Source organism: Hylobates moloch, unplaced genomic scaffold (assembly GCF_009828535.3).
Source record: "Hylobates moloch isolate HMO894 unplaced genomic scaffold, HMol_V3 SCAFFOLD_14, whole genome shotgun sequence".
In the NCBI taxonomy this organism is placed as follows: Eukaryota; Metazoa; Chordata; class Mammalia; order Primates; family Hylobatidae; genus Hylobates; species Hylobates moloch.
The window spans coordinates 55,975,626-55,983,963 of NW_026652289.1; the positions used below are offsets into that span (position 1 = coordinate 55,975,626).

At 56.3% G+C, this 8,338-nt stretch overlaps 1 pseudogene; it reads right to left on the reverse strand.

Moving 5' to 3' along the window:
• Nucleotides 1-4,167: 4,167 nt before the first annotated feature.
• LOC116481572 (COMM domain-containing protein 4-like) lies at nt 4,168-7,752 on the reverse strand (annotated as a pseudogene).
• Nucleotides 7,753-8,338: the final 586 nt, after the last annotated feature.

Consider the following 8,338-nt stretch of genomic DNA (forward strand, 5'->3'; position numbering starts at 1 on the left):
GAGACAGGGTCTGGCTATGTTGCCCAGGCTGGTCTCAAGTGATCTTTCCACCTCAGCCTCCCAAAACACTGAGACTACAGGGACAAGCCAGCACTCCTGGCCATGCTGGTGCATTTTGGCTGCCATGGTGCACAGGAGGTATGAGCTGCGGGGCAGAATCTGCTCCTGGACCTCTACCCAGGCCTGCACCCAGACTGACCCCTGGGCTGCAGGGAGCGGGTGTGGAGAGAATGCAGCAAGTAGAGCAGGCTAGCCAGTGATGGAGACCCAGGCTGGGACTAGGAGAGATAGGGCTCCAACCCTCGGCCTAGTGGCCCTGCCCAACCCCATGGGGCCAAGATGACTTCCTGGGAGCCAGGCATGGAGGCCAGCAGGCACCTGAATTGAGGACAGAAGATTCTGATGAGAGGGAGAGGGAGGCCTCTGACATAGTTTGGATACTTGTCCCATCCACATCTAGTGTTGAAATGTGATCCCCAATGCTGGAGGTGGGGCCTACAGCGTGAGGTGTTTGGGTCATGGTGGGGGATCCCTCACGAATGGCTTAGTGCCCTCCCCATGGTAATGAGTGAGTTTTCTTATTTTTTTTATTTTTTGAGGCAGAGTCTCACTCATAGCCCAAGCTGGAGTGCAGTGGCATGATCTTGGCTCACTGCAACCTCCACTTCCTGGGTTCAAGTGATTCAATGAGTGAGTTTTCTATTAGTTCACAGGAGAGCTTGATGCCTCCTCTCTCTTGCTGCTTCTCTCACCATGAGACATGTCTGCTCCCTCTTTGCCTCCCACCAGAAGTAAAAGCTTCCTGAGGCTTCACCAGAAGCCTAGCAGATGCTTGTACAGCCTGCAGAACTGTGAGGCAAATAAACCTCTTTTATAAATTACCCAGTCTCAGTGCCAGGAGCAGTGGCTCATGCCTGTAATCCCAATATTTTGGGAGGCCGAGGCGGGTGAATCACTTGAGGTCAGGAGTTCAAGACCAGCCTGGCCAACCTGGTGAAACCCTGTCTATTAAAAATACAAAATTAGGCGGGCATGGTGGTGCATGCCTGTAATCCAAGCTACTTGGGAGGCTGAGGCATGAAAACTGCTTGAACTGGGAGGCAGAGGTTGCAATGAGTTGAGATCACACCATTGCACTCTAGCCTGGGCCACAACAGTGAAACTCCATCTCAAAACCCTGTCTGTACTAAAGATACAACAAATTAGCCAGGCATGGTGGTGCATGGCTATAATTCCAGCTACTCAGGAGGCTGAGGCAAGAGAGTAGCCTGAACCCAGGAGGCGGAGGTTGCAGTGCCCTGAGATTGTGCCACTCTACTCCAGCCTGGGCGACAGAGCTAGACTTCATTTCAAAAATAAATAAATAAATAAATAACCCAGTCTCAGGTATTCCTCTAGAGCAATGCAAAGCGGACTAATACAGTGTCCACTGGACCTGACATTCAGGGAAGGGCTGGTCTTGACTCTGCTATTAACAGCCAGACTATGACAGAGTTGTTCCCCTGCTCTGCCTCAGTTTGTCCTCTCTCAGCTGAGCAGATCAGGGATAATTGCTTCTCATGTGGGCCACAGGACAAAACAAAGTCCTGAGTCCCACAGGAAGGTAGGTGGGCTATGTCCAAGGGGAGACAGACCTGGGCAGTATTTTATGTCCCCGGGGTTGCAGAGGGACATGGAGAAGATGCCTCCTTTGTGGGCAAAGGAGAAGGGAAGATAAGCAGAGAGGTACCAGACACCCGCCTCACCCCCACCTTCCCCACCCCACACCAGGTCCATTCCCACTTAGCCCCCAACTCAGGCTGCACCATTCCCCTTTGGTCAGCGTGACTTCCCAGCCAAGCTGACAGAAGCTGACAGCTTGGATTCAACAGGGATTCATCAGGGACAGCACGTAGTGTAGGTGATGTGCAGGATGGAAGTGGAGAGGGGAGATGGGAGCCATGGTGTCAGGTCTGGGGCTGCCAACATGGTACCTGCCCTGGCCATGGGCAGACCATGCTGGTCCACCCTGCCAGATGTGGACTCTAATTCTAAGGTCTCTGAGTTCCAGGCCAGGACTGGAGCCAGACTCCCCTTGGGGACAGGAGACACAGTACACATAGACATTACTTGTGCTTTGGGCAAAGCTAGCTGGACAAATGAATGAAAGGGGCCCTGCTGGAGGGTAAAACTGGGCCTGGACTACTCAGACCTGCCTCTGTGACAGGACGGTCCCATCCTTCCAGTCAGACTCCTGAGCTGGAAGCCCACCCAGCCAGGGAGTGGGGAAGGGGTGGCCTGCAGTCTCCCTTGAGTCTGTAGCCCCTCCCACCCAAGGGAGCTCCATAAAAAAAGATGCAGAAACACCAAGTGCTCCTCTCAGCTGTTGGCTGCTTCCTGACATGGCCTCCAGGACCCTGGATGAATCAAGATGGGGCTGCCAGCAGCTGGGGGCAGGGGGAAAGCTGGGTCCCCAGGGTGGATGCCTAGCAGGAACATGCAGGTGTGGCGAGTGATGGGCCCTCAGGGCTGAGCCCCTTCTGCCCAGGGGACCTTGGTGACACACTTGCTGCTGAGCTCAGCTTAAGGAGTCAGGGCCTGGTGCCAAGCAGCCTCTCTGCTTGCGAAGACAGTCCTGGGATCGTTACCCCTCTGCCCAGGGCTCAAGCATCCAGGCTGGGGAAGGGCCAGCAGTCAGAAAGAAGGAAGCCATGGGTGTGGGTTCCCTAGCAGTCAGAGGCCTTGGTGGACAAAGCCCCTATGAGGGGGATGAGGGGGAAGGGAGACAGAGCTGTACCTCTCACCCTGAGATCTGTGGTGCCAGGCTCCAGAGGGGGCCCCGGGGGGAGACCAGCATGACAGAAGCTGCTACGATGCCTTTGGGCACCTACTCTGCAGGGCTGGGCCAGCCTGAGGTTGGCAGCAGAGGGGTGGGCCAGGCGCCACAAGGAATGAAGCTTTGTTTGGTAGAGCTGTGACCCTCTTCATCCTCTCCTGACCCCCAGCTGACCCTCGTCCTCAGACCTCTGCAGAACTTTGACCAAGTGGTGGTGGAGGAATTCCAGTGGGTCCAGGGTGGCCCTGGGTGACCCAGGGCTCAGACCAGGGTTCTGGGGTTGAGGACAGGAGGCTGGAAGAGATGACCTCCCCTAGTCCCCCCCAAGGCTGCCCAGCCCCCTGATGTCTGTGATAATCCTCTCAGCAGGCCAGACCCACTGACCGCCAGAGTGGGTGCCACCTTCTTCAGGGTGGCGCCAGCCCAGGCCGTCATGTGGGACTGTGCACGCCAGGGTCTGCACACCCTGTGGAAGGCAGAAGGCCTCTTGGTAGACATGGTCATCCCAGACCAAGGTCAGTACCTCCTTCCCTCTGCAGGCTGCCTCCCTCTGTCCCTCTGCCTCCTCCCTTGGGCTTGCTGCCTCCACATGCCCTGATTTGAAGCCTGCCTCCCCTCCTCATGGAGCCCTCCAAGGTGCTCCTAGCCCCAGCTCTCTGGTCCCACAGCAACTTCTGGGCCCAGATTCTGTCTTCTCAGAAGCCTGAGAGGCAGAGCCCTACCTGGCCATAGCCTTCTTGCCCTGCTCTAGGCAGTCCTAGCCCCAAAGCCTCCAACCTGCTGGATGCCTTTATCTCCAGCTATGCCGTGGCTCTCCTCATCCTGGGCCTCCTGCTTGTCACAGTTGCCCTTGTCCTGGTGAGTGTCTGGCTGGGCCAGGGCTCCTTCCTGAGTGGCAGGCTGAGCCTTTGACGCCTTGAGCCTTTGAGCCAAGCTGAGGGGTGAGCAGGCCCCTTTACACCCCTGATTCCCCCATCCAAGCCCAGCATCTCCTCGTCCTCCAGCTGGGGCCGCAGGATTTGGGGCCAGAGGGTTGGGCCTGATCCCAGTGTCCCCGCCCTTCTTGTCAAGGTGCTAAACTTGAGGGCGTGACTTGGGTGCTGACTTTCCCAGGAACTCACAGCCAGAGAGGGCCAGGCACGAGCCTGAGGTCACACAGCCATGGGCTTCTTCCCTCCTAGACCCCCAAGGACTGGACTTGCAGGGCTGGGACAGAAGTGGGGTGGGGGAAAGCAATGCCTTGTCAACCCACGCAGGGAGCCCCGCTGCCATCCCCAAGGTGCATAAAGTCGAGAAACACCCCTGCTCCCACGTCCATGCTCACTCAGGGCCCTGCTCCAAGTGCTTGGCACTCACACCGGCCTCCCGCCCTCCATGCCACAGGTATCGGTCTCGTTTACAGAGGGGGAAATGGTGGCCAAGAGCCTCCCCCAGGACACACAGCTAGACCACACAGAAGACTTAGGTGCAGCTGAGGGGTCCACAGTCTCTGCTGCCCCTTCTGCCACTCGTGCTGCCAGGGACCACACTTTGGAGAGGAAGGAACGAGAGTGAGCTGGGTGCTCACACATGGGGCACGGGGGACTAAGGAAGGGTCAGCCAGGAGGAAAGGGCAAGGTCTGATCCTGTACGTACACATCACAGAGTCCGCGGAGTCAGGAGACCCAGGGCCAGGTCCCAGCTCTGTGGCTGCTTGGTATGTGACTGTGGTTAAGTCGTCTCCCTGGACTCTCCATGCACTTTGCATGCTGCGTGCACCTTCTAGGATGAGCCCAGACCCTGGCTGGTCTCATACTTACTGCGCAGGCTGCAGACCTGCAAGTACTTCTACAAGGGGCTTTGCTTCTCCTCATAACAGCGGCATAGGCTGGCCATGTGCTCTGGGGGTAGAATGGAGTAGCTCTGGAGGTAGCAGGTGGGGGCTGGCCTTGGGTTCCTGGCCCAGACAGGGCAGGGTACACCTCAGGGTCACAGGGCCTGTTCTCTTCTCTAGCAGCCCTTGGCCCGCAGGCTGCCCAGCTGCCCACCCACAACCCGTACCTTTGGGCAGCCCCAGCTGCTGCAGTTCACTGGACAAGGATTCGCCATCGACACTGTGCTTGGCCGCACCGGACAGCATGAAACAACACTGCCACTGTGGCCTTCATATCGCCTGACTCTGAGGGACCCATGGGTGGGACAGGGGGTGTCACTGTGGCCCCAGCCACCTCCCAGTTGCCCTATTAACTTCAGCTCAAGGCCCCAAGGCCTCCTGAGGGCTACGGGCACTGCTACTGCTCCACCAGGAGCTGGCAGAGGACAGGAAGGTGGGAAGGTCAATGTCTTTCTTTCCCTCATGCTCCTCCACTAGGGAAGGCAGGTTAAGGATGCTGCTGGGAGGGGTGGGGGGCCCCTCTGTACCAGGCACCATGCCGAGGTCCCAGGGTTGCCTGGGGCCTATGGACTCAGCAGGGTACTCACCAAACTTAGCATCAACTGTGAGCTTCAGGATCTTCTCACACTGTGGTGAAAGGAGACCTTAAGGGGGTGCCAGGCCCCTGCTCACCAGCCCCTCACCCCTAGCCTGGATCCTGCAACAAGGAACAGACAGGCTGGAAAGAAGGAAGGGAGGTGCCCAGAGAGGTTGAGAGGCTGGTTCACCCATCTCCCTGGGCCTAGTGCAGAGTTTCAGGGCACCGGGGGTCATAAGGTCATGGGACAATGGGGTGCTGGGTCTTGTACTCACATCAATCCCCTGTCCCAGCAGCTCCTTTAGTACCTGGCTGCAGAGCAGCCGCAACTTCACAGAAGACTGGAAGGGAAGTCCTTACATCAGCCAGGCTGGCAAACCTCACCCCTTCTTCCTGGGGACTGGCTCAGAGCAGGCCAGCCACTGATCAAGGTCACAAAGCGTGGTAGCACAGGCTGAGAGCACTGAGGCCCTAGCCCCAGAGAAACCTCACCATCCCCTACACCTGCAATTCCCAGGCCCAGCACCCCTCCTCCACCCAGAGTAGACCCTGTGCACTCAGCCATCTTGGCCAGAGTGCTGATCTCTGCCAGGACCCAGTCGGGACAGTCCAGATCACCACAGAACCGGAACCTCTGCAAGGGAGGGAGGCAGGTAATCAGGCCGGAGGGAGGTCTGAGGTGTGGCCAGGATCCGTGTGTCTCCCACACTGCTGCCCAGCAGGAACCCCTGGTCCCCGACATAGATGGATACCCTCTGGCCACTTGTTCTCCCCTATCACCAGGCTGTTGAGTAAACTCTCTCCCTGACCCACCCTGCCACCAAACCCTGCTCTGAGGTCTACTCCAGGCATTCATCTGTTCGGCAAACATCAATTGAGTGCCTTCTCTGTGCTAGCTCCCACTCTAAGTGCTGGGGGTACAGCAGGGGATAAAACAAAGTCCTGGGCCTCACACAGACAAGTGAACTCTCTCCCTTCTTCCCCATACCCACACAACTCCAGCCACTCCAGCTTCCCTGCTGCTGCTCAGGGACACCAGCCTTGCTCCCGCTGCACTCTCTATGTGGCTTGCTATCCTTTATTTCATTCCACTCTCTGCTCAAGTGACACCTCATCAGACCAGCCCTTCTTTTTTTTTTTTTTAAAGACAGAGTCTTGCTCTGTTGCCCAGGCTGGAGTGCAATGGCGCAATCTTGGCTCACTGCAACCTCCACCTCCCGGGTTCAAGCAATTCTCCTGCCTCAGTCTCCCAAGTAGCTGGGACTATAGACACGCATCACCACACCCAGCTTTTTTGTATTTTTGGTAAAGACAGGGTTTCACCATGTTGGCCATGCTGATCTCGAACTCCTGACCTCAGGTCATCTGCACACTTTGGCCTCTCAAAGTGCTGGGATTACAGGCGTGAGCCACTGCACCCTGGCAGGCCGGCCCTTCTTGATCATACTTCCTAAAATAGCCCCTCACACAAGGAAATTTTGGGGGCCGGTGGATATGTTCGTTATCTTGATTGTGGTGATCCAACAGCCAGGAAGATTTGGTCTTTATTTGTCCAGCCTCATCTTTCCCCAACCTCCAGATGATACTCTCCAGCTATGGGAAATGCATTCATTCCTGGGGAGCCATGCTCTCTCTCACCTGAAGTCTCTGCACATGCTGTTCCCTGTCTGAAGACACACGCCTCGCAACCTTGCCTCCCAACCCCTGGTACACAAACTGTACTTCAGCCAGCCAGCTCCTGCCATCGCCTTTAAGGCTGATGGCATCCTCAGGAAGCTCCCTTAGCACTACACACAAGGCGCAGTTAGGTCTCTGCCCCTGGAGCCTTAACTATGGCTGCCAATTCAAGCCTCTGATTTCTCCTTCCCTCGGCAGCTCAAGTCCACCCAGTGCCTAGCACACTTCATGGTATAGACTAGGCACTTTGAACATACGGACGGATGGATTGGATGGATGGGTGGATGGATAAGTCTCAGCCCCAAAACTACTACTTTCTGGATCTGGAAAGAGCGGAGTGGCTTCCTAACAGTGTGCAAGAGTGAGCCTGATTCTAAGCACGTTCTTGTCCAAGTCCCACAGCAGGGCTGGGGAACGGGGTGTCCTTGGGAGGTCCTCTTGGGGCTAGGGAAGACCTGAAAGGACTCCCAGCTCCAGACAAGCCCTAGTTCCTGCCCCGGGAGTCAGGGGCCCTTCCTTCCGCCAGGGAAGCATGGGGACTCTAAGCCCGCAGGCCTGCTCTGTCTTACCCGCCCCACTCCCGGAGCGGGATGGCGGTGGACTTTTCTCCACCAGACCTGCTAACCTCACGCCCGCACACACTGTGCGGAGCCGCCAGTACAATCTCCGCCCGTTTCCAGAGCCACTGGCGCCCCCTCATTTCCGCTCCAGCAGCCCATGCCCGCTTCACCCCTGGTGCCTCATCATCGCGCGAGGAAGCCAGGGCCCGGGAATTTCTTTTTCCGGTCCCGCCGGGTCAGCTGAGTCGACGATCACGTGACTTGGACTAACGACCTCTGGGGCGGCGGGACCTGCTCGAGTGAGGCAAGGGGAGGACCGCAGCTTACTGGAGGTGCTGGGGGCGAAATGCTGGCGTCTCCTCCTCCGTCTCCCAGAATCCTTCCCTGGAAAAAACCAGCGCCAACCGCCAGTTTAACTGAGGACCGATTTAAGGCATTACGAAAGACAGTGGAAGTTATTTCATTTACTTTTATTTTCATTAACTTAAGGGGGTAGGATCCCGGGAGCCAGGGGGATTCAGGTCATTGCCATGTTTTCCACTGTTAAGCGAATAGCATTATACACAGCTGCGGGCTGTGGCAAGAGACATTTTAAAAACTTTTCAAATATACTACGCATACAGAAAATTGTACCTATTAGAAATATAAAGCTTAATAAGTTTTCATCAACTGTAGACCTCACATAACCAGCACCCAGATAAGGAAATAACCAGGTAACTTCTTGAAGTGCATGGGTATTTTATTTCATTTTGATGAATCGTCTAGGTGCCTAGCAAAAAGGGCTGTCATAATTAACAGGCTCAGGAAAACTCCCTACAGCTTCAACATCAATAGAT